The sequence below is a fragment of the Schistocerca cancellata genome, chromosome 7 (genome assembly GCF_023864275.1).
Source record: "Schistocerca cancellata isolate TAMUIC-IGC-003103 chromosome 7, iqSchCanc2.1, whole genome shotgun sequence".
Lineage (NCBI taxonomy): Eukaryota > Metazoa > Arthropoda > Insecta > Orthoptera > Acrididae > Schistocerca > Schistocerca cancellata.
In genome coordinates, this window is record NC_064632.1 from 250,085,836 (window position 1) to 250,098,593 (window position 12,758).

The 12,758-nt window shown below is 40.0% G+C and overlaps 1 protein-coding gene across 1 annotated transcript in view; it reads right to left on the reverse strand.

Moving 5' to 3' along the window:
- Window positions 1-12,758, reverse strand: part of LOC126092158 (UDP-galactose transporter senju) — an 85,608-nt gene that overhangs the window by 37,807 nt on the left and 35,043 nt on the right. The gene's annotated exons all lie outside the window — the stretch shown is intronic.

A 12,758-nucleotide genomic window follows, 5' to 3' on the forward strand; every position in this document is an offset into this window, starting at 1 on the left:
TATAGTGTAGTTAGGTGTTTCCTTTCAAGAAAATGATTTTAAAGTAGGCATTACATTGGTTTTTAACAGGGTCGGAAATGGAACTCCTGTGGCTACTTACAAGTCAATATTCATCTTCTAAAATATTACATATACTCCATACCCCCAGGTCTAACAGCCCACCTCCCCCCCACCCTCTCCTACAAATTATCATGCAGGTGCTGCTGGATGTGGAACAAGTCAAGTAACGGGCAGGAACAACCACTGTTAGCTACTTCTGTACAGTATAACAATAACCAATTATGACTATAGAAGTAATTCATTCAAGCTGATAACTGTCATAATTATTTCTGCATTACTTTATACATGTTATAAGAAAAACAATTACATTTAAAAGTAGCTGCTGCTCCTACAGGGTTAGCCTAAATGATTTATCAGGTTTCAAACCATTGTTTACTTACAGGTACATGACACACGAGGACAGCTGATACATGAAAAGATAGATGCACCCACCAAGTTTCTGGTACATTCTACAAATACTCTATGTGTGTGCCATTGGTCACCTGGCACACATCCAAACAGAAATCCAGTTCATTTCACTAGCTAATTTCCACCAACATCCATAACAGCACCTCTATTGCATTCCTACAGTTTTTGCAGTGTTGTTGGCTTTGGGGGCACATACACATTGTCTTTAACATATTTTCACAGGAAGAAACCGAATGGCATTAGGTCTAGTGACCTGATAGACTATGGCAACAGAGGAACATCACCCAGAGCAGTGCAACCTATCCATCGATAAGAATAGTCAAAATAAATTAGAAAATCAATTACATACATAAAAGTAAGCACAAAATTAGATCTGGTGTTAAAGTCTTTAAAACTAAAGGCCAACCTATCTCTCTTATGAAAATGCAGATTATATTCACGTATGTTAATGGTAATTAGTTAAAACTGAAAAAATGAATTTTAAGGAGGCAGATGGCAAAACAAGAGGTGAAGTAAAAATATCCCAGCCTTCTTCATCACATATTGAGAAAGGTGTAGACAGTTGTACTACAGTGAGGTGGAGCACCATCCTATTGAAAGATGAAAGTCAAGGAGTCAGCAAGACCCACAACTGCAACATATCTATGTACATGGAACATATCACCATCTGCTTGATGATGAAAGAGGAGCCATACATCTTTGTCTTGGATGTGACACAGAAGACATTCACTTTTTGTGAACCGCTTTCCATACGGACATACCCCACACTCTCTCACAGTAATGACTCATATTTCCCGATAGATCAAAAACCACTTCATCGCTGAATATCAATGTTCTCACAAAATCATAATCACGTCCACAACCTGCTGCATTTTGGTACAAAACTCCAACCAGTGGGTGAAATCATCTGGAGTCAGGTGTTTTAACAGTTACAAATTGTAGGATTTAAAATGCAAATGCCACAGCAAAACATTACATGTCGTTTTATACAGAATGCCCAGTCCACAGTTAGCACAAATGGCTGAATTTTGTGGCCTACGCACATGGCTCTGTCTCACATGCTCCAAGTTTTCCTCTGAGACATGTGGTCACCCCATGATTTTCTTTTTACACAGACAAACAGTACCACTAAACTGGCGAAACCAACACAAAACGCTCTAGCAGCCAGGTGCAGCTTTTCTGTATTTGCATACAAATGCACACGTATGCCCATAATGGACTAACACTTCCCATATTCTAACACACAGAAACTTTTCTCCTGCATTGCTGCCATCTCATGGAGTGCCTTCACAGGCCTGTTAGATAGCGTGCACACGAGTCACGCCACAAGGCGGGCTTTTTAAACTTGGCAAATCAATCTTTTCATGCATCAACTCTCCATGTACATCACACATTTGCCAATAAAAAGTGCTTGGGAACCTTATGACTCATTTACGCTACCCTTCACTACTCGGCTGCTGTTACTCTCTAATACTTCAAACAAAGTGTTTCAACTTCACATGGACCATTATTAGCTGCCTATATAACACCAAAATCAGAATATATTTTATACAAATATTAGAGTTAGGAACAAACAGTAAAACAAAAAACATTAGGGAACTTTACCTAGACATACATGGGTATAGGAAGGGCTTCAAAGCTAGGACAAATGCACTTCGAGGGGATGCTGGGGGAATACCGACAGACCCCAGTGCTACATGAAGTAAATGGAGGGTGTGTTTTGAGCATCTATTAAATGTACACCAGGAAGCAGGAAATGAGCAGGTGTACGAAATACATACAGCAGAACCCCAGATACCTGAGCCAACATTAAAGGAAGTAAGAGAAGCAATCAACAAATTGAAAAACCATAAAGCACCAGGATCAAATTGCATAACTGCAGAATTAGTTAAAAATGGGGGACAGAAATTGGTGGAAGTAGTTCACAAAGTGATAACTAAAGTATGGAACTCAGAGATGATACATGAAGAGTGGCAGGAGTCGATTATTCTGATCCCAATTTTTAAGAAAGGCAACAAAATGGATTGTAGTAATTATAGAGGGATATCGCTATTACCAGTATGTTCCAAAATTTTCTCGAATATTCTGCTAAGCAGGCTTACACCATATGCAGATGAAATTGTGGGGGATTACCAAGCCGGCTTTCGAAGGAACAGATCAACTATAGACCAAATATTCACCCTGCGTCAAATTTTGGAAAAGAAATGGGAATACAATAAATCAGTTCATAATCTTTTCATAGATTTTACAAAAGTATATGATTCAGTATTGCAATCAAAATTGTATAGAATTCTTTTGGAACTTGGAATACCAAAGAAGTATGTTAGACTTATAGAAGCGAGTTTGAAAAACACAAAAGGTAGATTACGCATGGGGAAATTGGAGTCAGAAGGATTTGTAATAAAGAACGGACTTAAGCAGGGAGATGCCCTGTCTCCGCTACTTTTTAATTTAGTCCTAGAATATATTGTACGAATGGCAGCAGATAATTCAGAGGGTGTGGAGTTAAATGGAAATATTAAGATATTAGGGTATGCAGATGATCTAAACATCATTAGCGATAGGAAAGAATCTGTAACAGCAAATGTGAATGCGTTAATCAAGGCTAGTGAAGATGTAGGTCTAAGGATAAGTGAAGACAAAACTAAATACCTGGTTACTACTAGAATGCCAACAGCAGTAGATCAGGAAATGTTAAGAGTTGGAGACATGCAGTTTGAAAAAGCTAACACATTTAAGTATCTAGGCGTGGACATCACTTCGAGAAATGAGATTGAATCCGAACTGAAGAAGAGATTATGGGCGGGAAATGCGTGCTACTTCTCACTGAATAGATTACTTTCATGACAGATATTGTCTAGGAATTTAAAGATTAGAATATACAAAACTATTATTCTACCAGTTATGCTGTATGGGTGTGAGACTTGGTCTCTCACCGTGCAAAATGAAAAGCCGTTTCGAGTATTTGAAAACAAAATTTTGAGGAAAATTTTCAGAGCAAAAAGGGATGACATTAGCAGAGAGTGGCAAAAACTACATAACAAAGAGGTTCAAGAACTCTATTCAAGTCCTGACATAATCATTATTATTAAATCACGTAGGCTGCGATGGGCGGGTCACGTAGCTCGAATGGATGAGGGCAGGGCAGCGCGCAGAGTACTCGTAGGGCACCTAGAGGGAAAACGCCCTGTGGGGAGACCGAGGCGTAGATGGAAGGACAATGTGAAGGCTGGTTTGAGGAGCCTAGGTATTGAAGGTGAATGGGAGGAAATAGCTCAAGACAGGGACAGATGGCGAAAATACGTTGCTGCGGTAATGGACTCTCGAGTCCGGTATGACCAGTAAGTAAGAGAGTTAGGCACTATTTACATTCTTGAGTCTGAGTCTTCAGATAAATTGTAGGAGTGACAAATGAAATATTCTTTCCCACTATGTTTAAATTTTTTGGGATTTTCAATTTCCTGACAGATGTCTACTGGCAACTGTTTATAGACTTTTGCACCAGAATATAAAACATCATTCTGAAACCTAGAGAGGCATGCATAATCTATGAGGAAATTATTTCAACTTCTAAATAATGTAGGGGTGGAGAAGACCACCACTCGCTGCATAGCAGTTGATTCATCAACAGCCAGACACAAAAGAGAATGAAAACTTCACTAGCTTTTGGAAGAAATCCTGCGCTGATCTAAAGTACATAATGAGACTGCGTCCAGGCAATCTGGTGGCCAAATCATTCACTCAAATCGCCTAATATGTTCTTCAAACAAATCACGAAATACTGTGGTCTGGTGACAAGGAACACTGTCATCCATAAAAATTCCCCGGGAATACGAAGTCCATGAATGTCTGCAAACGGTCTCTATGCAGCCAAACATAACCACTGCCACTCATGATCAGTTCAGTTGACCCAGAGGACTCAGTCCATTCCATGTAAACACAGCCCAGACTATTTTGAGGCGCAATCAGCTTCCACAGTGCCTTGTTGTCAACTTAGGTTCACAGCTTCATGGTGTCTGCACCACACCTGAACCCTACCGTCAGCTCTTAACAACTGAAATCAGTACTCATCACGTCACAGTTTTCCAATCATTTAGGGTCCAGCCAATATGGTCCCAAGACCAGGAGGGGCACTGCAGGTGATGTTGTGCTGTTAGCAAAGACACTTGTGTTGTTCATCTGCTGCCACAGCCCACTAATGTCACATTTCACCCCACTGTCGTAATGGATATCATTGCATACATCAACATTGACTCCTGTCATTATTTCATACAGTGTTGCTTGTCTGTTAGCACTGACAACCCTAAGCAAACACCGCATCTCTCAGTCAAGTGAAGGCCGTCGGCCACTGCATTGTCCATGGTGAGGGATAATGTCTGAAGTCTGGTATTCTCAGCATGCTCTTGACACTGTGTATCATAGAATACTGGATTCCCTAAAGATTTCTGAAATGGTATGTCCCATGTATCTAGCTCCAACTACCAGTCCGCATTCAAAGTCAGTTAATTCCCATCGTCAGCTGTAATCATGTCAAAAACCATTTCACATGAATCACCTGAGTACAAATGATAGCTCCACCAATACACTGCCCTTTTACACCATGTCTAAGCAATACTACCACCACCTGTATAAGTGAATATTGTTATCACAAGACTTTTGTCGCCTCAGTGTACATACAGAGTGTTACAAAAAGATACGGCCAAACTTTCAGGAAACATTCCTCACACACAAATAAAGAAAAGATGTTATGTGGACATGTGTCCAGAAACGCTTGATTTCCATGTTAGAGCTCATTTTAGTTTCGTCAGTATGTACTGTATTTCTTCGTTTCAGTCGAAGTGTTCGTACACTTCTCAACAACAGATTCGGTGACCGATGGATTGGTAGAGGCAGACCAATTCCATGGCTTCCATGCTCTCCTGACCTCAACCCCTTGACTTTCATTTATGGGGGCATTTGAAAGCTCTTGTCTACGCAACCCCGGTACCAAACGTAGAGACTCTTTGTGCTCGTATTGGGGACGGCTGTAATACAATACGCCATTCTCCAGGGCTGCATCAGGGCATCAGGGATTCCATCCGACGGAGGGTGGATGCATGTATCCTCGCTAATGGAGGACATTTTGAACATTTCCTGTAACAAAGTGTTTGAAGTCACGCTGGTACGTTCCGTTGCTGTGTGTTTCCATTCCAAGATTAATGTGATTTGAAGAGAAGTAATAAAATGAGCTCTAACATGGAAAGTAATCGTTTCCGGACACATGTCCACATAACATATTTTCTTTCTTTGTGTGTGAGGAATGTTTCCTGAAAGTTTGGCTGTACCTTTTTGTAACACCCTGTAGATAGGCGTTATCCCTGACACATCATTTGCTCCCATAATCCACCTCACTCATTCTCTACTAACCCACACCCTCATCTACATCTACATACATACTCCGCAAGCCACCTGACGGTGTGTGGTGGAGGGTACTTTGAATACCTCTATTGGTTCTCCCTTCTATCCCAGTCTCGTATTGTTCGTGGAAAGAAAGATTGTCGGTATGCCTCTGTGTAGGCTCTAATCTCTCTGATGTTATCCTCATGGTCTCTTTGCAAGATATACGTAGGAGGGAGCAATATACTGCTTGACTCCTCGCTGAAGGTATGTTCTCGAAACTTCAACAAAAGCCCGTACCAAGCTACTAAGCGTCTCTCTTGCAGAGTCTTCCACTGCAGTTTATCTATCATCTCCGTAACGCTTTCACGATTACTAAATGATCCTGTAACGAAGTGTGCTGCTCTCCATTGGATCTTCTCTATCTCTTCTATCAACCCTATCTGGTATAGATCCCACACAGGTGAGCAGTATTCAAGCAGTGAGTGAACAAGTGTACTGTAACATACTTCCTTTGTTTTTGGATTGCATTTCCTTAGGATTCTCCCAATGAATCTCAGTCTGGCAACTGCTTTACCGACAATTACTTTTATATGGTCGTTCCATTTTAAATAACTCCTAATGCCTACTCCCAGATAATTTATGGAATTAACTGCTTCCAGTTGCTGACCTGCTATATTGTAGCTAAATGATAAAGGATCTTTCTTTCTATGTATTTGCAGCACATTACACTTGTCTACATTGAGATTCAATTGCCATTCCCTGCACCATGCGCCAATTCGTTGCAGATCCTCCTGCATTTCAGTACAATTTTCCATTGTTACAACCTCTCGATATACTACAGCATCATCTGCAAAAAGCCTCAGTGAACTTCCAATGTTATCCACAAGGTCATTTATGTATATTGCGAATAGCAATGGTGCTACGACACTCCCCTGTGGCATACCTGAAATCACTCTTACTTCGATAGACTTCTCTCTGTTGTCTAGGAACTCTTCAATCCAACCACACAATTGGTCTCATAGTCCATATGCTCTTATTTTGTTTATTAAATGACTGTTAGGGAACTGTATCAAATGCCTTGCAGAAGTCAAGAAACACGGCATCTACCTGGGAACCCGTGTCTATGGCCCTCTGAGTCTCGTGGACGAATAGCGCGAGCTGGGTTTCACACGATCGTCTTTTTCGAAACCCATGCTAATTCCTACAGAGTAGATTTCTAGTCTCCAGAAAAGTCATTATACTCGAACATAATATGTGTTCCTAAATTCTACAACTGATTGATGTTAAAGATATAGGTCTATACAGGGCGTTTCAAAAAGAAAGAGCAGATTTCAAACATTTATTTCTCAAAAACTACAAATGATAGAAACACAATTCAAACGTTTCTTGTCAGAGAAAGGTTCAAAGTTTTTCAATGGTCCGCGCAGAAGTTCCATGCAAATCCGCAGTGGCGCTGGCGTTTGTTTGTAGGAAAATGGCGACGACACCACAGGAACGATCATTTTGTGTGCTGCAATTTGCAAAGTTAGAGTCCATTGTTGGTGTGCAACGTGCATTCCGCCGTCAATTCAACAAACAGCCGCCTCGTCATAAGCAAATTTATGAGTGGCATCACAGATTCGTAGAAGATGGTTGCATCTGCAAGCGAAAAAGCACGGGTCGTCCACGCACATCGGATGAAAATGTCGAGCGTGTCCGTGCAGCTTACGAAAGGAGCCCTAGAAAATCCACGACACGGGCAAGTCACGAACTAAACATGTCTAAAACAACGGTATGGCGCGTTCTGAGTAACCGTCTGCACATGAAGCCGTACAAACTGCAGTTATTGCAAGCATTGCGTCCTGACGACCACAACAAAAGGTTCGAATTTTCAACTGCAATTCTACAGGACATGGAAGAGGACAATTTTGCCGAACGATTAATTTTTTCAGATGAATCAACGTTTCACATTTCTGGTAAAGTTAATCGACATAACGTACGAATTTGGGCGAGTGAAACTCCGAGGGACGTTATTCAACATGAAAGAGACTCACCAAAGGTTAACGTCTTTTGTGCAATTTCGGTAAACAAAGTTTATGGACCTTTCTTTTTCATGGAGAAAACTATCACAGGAACCATTTACCTGGACATGTTAGAAAACTGGCTATTTCCTCAACTTCAGGAAGATTCAAATCACTTCATCTTCATGCAAGATGGCGCCCCACCACACTTCTCTGAACCTGTACGACGGTACCTAAATAACACCATTCCAGGACGGTGGATTGGAAGAGCAGGAGCACAAGATCAATGTCATCGTCTGTGGCCTCCCAGGTCACCAGACCTTACTCCCTGCGATTTTTATTTGTGGGGGTACATAAAGGACTGTGTTTATGTCCCACCTATGCCCGCTACTCTTCAAGAGGTACGACATCGAATTGTTGCGGCCGTGAATTCGGTAACTAAAGACCAGTTGCGTCGTGTGTGGCAAGAAATGAGATACCGGTTTGATATTTGTCGTGTAACAAATGGTGCTCATATTGAGGTACAGTTTTGATATTTGTTGTGTAACATTTGGTACTCATATTGAGTGAAGGACCGTTGGAATTGTGTTTCTATCATTTGTAGTTTTTGAGAAATAAATGTTTGAAATCTGCTCTTTCTTTTTGAAACGCCCTATAGTTCTGCACATCTGTTCGACGACCCTTCTTGAAAACGGGGATGACCTGTGACCTTTTCCAATCCTTTGGAACGCTACGCTCTTCTAGAGACCTACTGTACAGTTTCCCCTTTTTCTGTCCTGTGACCCTATCTCTATCCACACCTCCCTGTCATCTTCATCAGGCTTCACTGCTCACTAGCTCCAGTACTGGTATGTCATATGCCAAGCCCGTCCACCTGCCACCCCTCTCCCGCTTATTCCTATCCAGTAACCTGTTGCCTCTGTCTCTGCCACTAGTTATTCGTCCCCAACCTTTCCTCCTGCTTCCTGCCTCTCTCCCATCCAATGCATGCCCCAAGCAGTCCAATAACTAGCAAAGTCTTCACTTTCTTTTGTGTGTACCTGTCAATGGCTCAATGCTTCTCCCTCCTGTTGAGGACTCAACACTTCTCCCAATTGGTGAGTAGTCTCCTTTATTCCTAAAATATTTGCATTCTGCCAGGAATTTCTTTATATATTTATTTCCACTTCTAGTACTGTTGTTGTCAATTGCTGAAGTCATCATCTTGATAAAAGAATTGTTTGAATTATCTATGTAACATGTAACCAACTGAATTCACTCTTGTTATTAACCACAAATACTATTACGGGGCACATTTATTGGCATATTTGCATATAGGTGTAAGAATCTTTAGGTCCCTGAAGAAGCTTCTGCAAGATGTTCAGCTATTAACTTAACACAATACTCTTATAATTGTCAACAAGAGTTCTGATATTGTCTTAGAAACAGTTTCGATAACTCTGGTGAGTATCCCATCACATGCTTAACAATAATGAATTTTTCAAGTGAATTTGTAGACTTACTTTAGAGTATACAACTGATGTTTAGTTATCTGAAGCAACTGATTTGTCTGTCAGACATTAGACCACAATAGAGACAGTGTACACAAAAGAAAAGCACTTGGAAACCGTGTCAGCACTGTAGCAGATTGCAAACATGCTGTTGTTTGGGGTTAGTATTCTGTAAACAACCGAGACATCAGAAACAGAACAATGGATCACTGTGGTTGGCACTGAATGGTGAAAGCATTAGGTGAACATTATAACACTGCACCAAGGAGATTACCTAACATATGAATTCAATCAGATGTCAAAGATTCAGTCACATAAATGAAATGTCTAGGGTTTACTGTTGAGGGTACATGAGCTAAATGAGCACATACGTCTGACTGTAGGAGAAGTAAATGGCAGATTCCAGTTCCATGCTAAAATTTTTGGGAGGCCAATGAGCCCATTAAAAAAAGAGGAATTAACAAATGAGTTATTGGTGCATCCTTTCCTTGACGTTATCTGTTGAAATTTTGAAAATCATTGCCATACAACATGAATATTAGCATTTTTTGTCCCAATGCTTTTCAGTGAAGTCCTCTTGCTTCCAGTAAAAAATGTTGATCTGACACAGAACACCACAATTTATATTTTGTAACAATGTTATAAAAAAGTAAGTTCCTACTCACCATATTAGCTGCTGAGTTGCAGATAGGCACAACAAGAAGACTGTCACAAATAAGCTTTCAGCCAACAGGGCCTTTGTCAAAAATAGACAAAAAAAAAACACACACACACACACACACAATGACAAGTGTGTTGTCTATTTTTTACAAAGGCCCTGTTGGCTGAAAGCTTATTTGTAACAGTCTTTTTGTTGTGCCTATCTGTGACTCAGCATCTCCACTATATGGTGAGAAGCAACTTTCCTTTTCATAATATTATTACATTCCATCCTGAATTTTCCATTGTTTGACAGTTATATTAAAGAAAAGAAATATGGAAACTTTTTGGATGCCAGACATGCCTTGTAGTAAATTGTGATAAGATAAAACACACTATTTTTTTTAATGGATAAACACAAAATTATGTGGGACAACCATTTAATGGAATGATCTTGCTACTTTTGAATATCCTATGCATAAATGAAAATCACTGTACAGAAAATTACCTCCCAAATGAAACTTGAACCACATAAAAGGAGAAAATTTCTATCTACCAATGACAGCAACAGCAACATGCACAACAGACATATGCATAAAAAAGTGTATTTGTTTTCTATTTAATCGCTGTTTGGTCTCATTTTTACAAAGCCTTTCATCCATTTTGCCAGGTGGAGGAACTTCTAGTTGCAAAAGGTTATGTAAATAGCTCTACTAAAATGTTGTTTTTTTATTTATTTGCTGCCAATCAGCTAGAATATATTTTCTAATATTTCATAAATTAAAATCTGAGAAAAAGATCAACTACCTGGAGCATGAATTTATACTCAGCTGAATTATTTTATTATTTTGCCCAACATGTTCTTCATCTTCAACCCTGGGCATCTGAAACTGTCATTATCAATTTTATTTGATAGTAGCCACAGTTGCATAAAAATATATTCAGTCTCATGACCAATGTAGGCCCCAAGGCCATAACCAAGTGGTCAATTACTTACTACAAGAGGAGTCTGCCCAATGTAATCAGGATAATCAGAAAAGAGATAGTTCTAAAGTAAACATACACACCCCTTACAGGTTATGCCTTAGGTCAGTTCCGATTGTCCAACTGCTGCCTACAAGGCAGTACAAGGAATGGTATACGATCTAAGATTATGGGACACACGATCCATGTGTCACCAATTCCAATGCAATTGTTTCTTTATTCAAGCAGCTCCTCATTTGGTCTCTCAAGGCTGAGTGGATCCCATTCAAGACCTCCCTAGCTCCGAAAAAAATCCGAGGAGGAACAGGGAATCAAACTGATCCTTCTGCACCAAAGGCAGCAAAGGTGACCACTTGGCTTAGGTGACAATTCTATAGAATATAATTTGTATATTAAATATGACACACGAACAACTGATGTTCAGAACATGCTCAGTCTGTTTGTAGAAATGACATAACAAATATGGTAGAATTTTGAGCTCTCAGAGCAGAGGTTTTGACCTCACCCTTTTTTTTTCACATAATATACAGCGGTAAGCTGCTAATGGCATATATTTATTTAATGTTACTTGCACAAAATATTTCTAAAATACAGCTTCACCATCAATGCTCCCATTATTATTTTAAATAAGGTTTAATTTTCCACACTGTATATAGTTTAAGTGAATCATGCAGTTGACAGAGTAATGAAAATTACAGCTTCATGCGGATGCATCTGGCAGGTGGCATATGAGTACAAAAATTCAACAGGAATCAGGGTACATCAGTCTGTAATATATCATTTCTGGCTGTGTTCATGGCCTTGTCCTCTGGCTGTTGTGGATGCCAGATCCAGCTTCTGATATCAGGAGGAAGGGGGCTTTGTTCACTCTTGAAAGGATAGCCTGATTTCTGAGTAGCACTTCTAAATGGGTTGTCATTAGGACCTACTATCCTAGCTCAAGGGCTAGGGGCTTTCCTTGATGGAAGGCATTTTTCTTTTGAAAAGTCTGAGCAGGAAGCCACATTCTGTTGAGGAACACTACTGACAGAAACAGGAAATTGCCAATGAAAATGCCTGCATTTTGTTCCTGAGGTTAATTCGTGAAAAGAGCTAAATGTTAAATCTACGTTTACATCTACATCTATGCTCCTCAAGCCATCATATAGTGCATGCCAGATGGTACCTCACACCACTACTAGTCATTTCCTTTCCTGCTCCAATCTCAAATATAGCATGGGAAAAACGACTGCCTACATGCCTCTTTATGAGCCCTAATTTTTTGTATCTTATCTTTGTCGTCCTCACACAAAATGTGTGTTGGCAGTAGCATCGTTCTGCAGTCAGTTTCAAATGCTGCTTATACAATTTTTTCAATAGTGCTCCTTGAAAAGAATATTGCCTTCCCTCCATGGATTTCCATTTCAGTTTCCGAAGCATCCCCGTAATACTTACATGTTATTCAAACCTACGGTAACAAATCTAGCACTACACCTCTGAATTGCTTTGATGTCTTCCCTTAACCCAATCTGGTGGGGATACCAAATACCAAACACTTGATCAGTACTCAAGAACAGCTCACACTAGCATCCTATATGCAGTCTCCTTTACAGATCAACCACACTTTCCTACATGCTCCCAATATATCGAAGTTGACCATTTGCTTTTCCCCCACAATTCTCATATTCCATTTCATATCTCTTTAAAACATTATGTCCAGACATTTAAATGACTTTGTGCCAAAGCAAGCAAGGATATTTTTACTTCCCCTCTTGTTTCACCATCTGCCTCCTTAAATTCATTTTTTTTCCACTTTTAA